Raw genomic sequence first — 410 nt, forward strand, 5'->3', positions numbered from 1 at the left:
GACACAGTGAGGAAGCTGTCATCAGAAGATAAGGAAAAGGTCTAAGGAGAAACCAAACTGCCCACACCTTGATCATGAAAGTCTAGCCTTTAGAACTGTGAGAGAATGAATTTCTATTATTTACGCACTGCTCCCCCAGCTCTGCTATCTCTGGCAGCCTGCTGTGACTGAATGTTTATGCCCTCAAAATACACACACTGAAACCTAATCCCCACTGTGAAAGTACTGGAGATGGGGCCATTGGGAGGTGACAGGTCATGAGGGTGGAGTCTGCCTGAATGGGACTAGTGCCTTTATAAAAGGGACTCACACAGCTCCCTCACCCCTTCCACCACATGAGGACACAGGAATTGGGTCCTTACCAGACACCAAATCTGCCAACACCCTCACCTTGGACTTGCCTGAGCTCT

The sequence above is a fragment of the Bison bison genome, unplaced genomic scaffold (genome assembly GCF_000754665.1).
Source record: "Bison bison bison isolate TAMUID 2011002044 unplaced genomic scaffold, Bison_UMD1.0 scf7180017864508, whole genome shotgun sequence".
Taxonomy (NCBI): domain Eukaryota; kingdom Metazoa; phylum Chordata; class Mammalia; order Artiodactyla; family Bovidae; genus Bison; species Bison bison.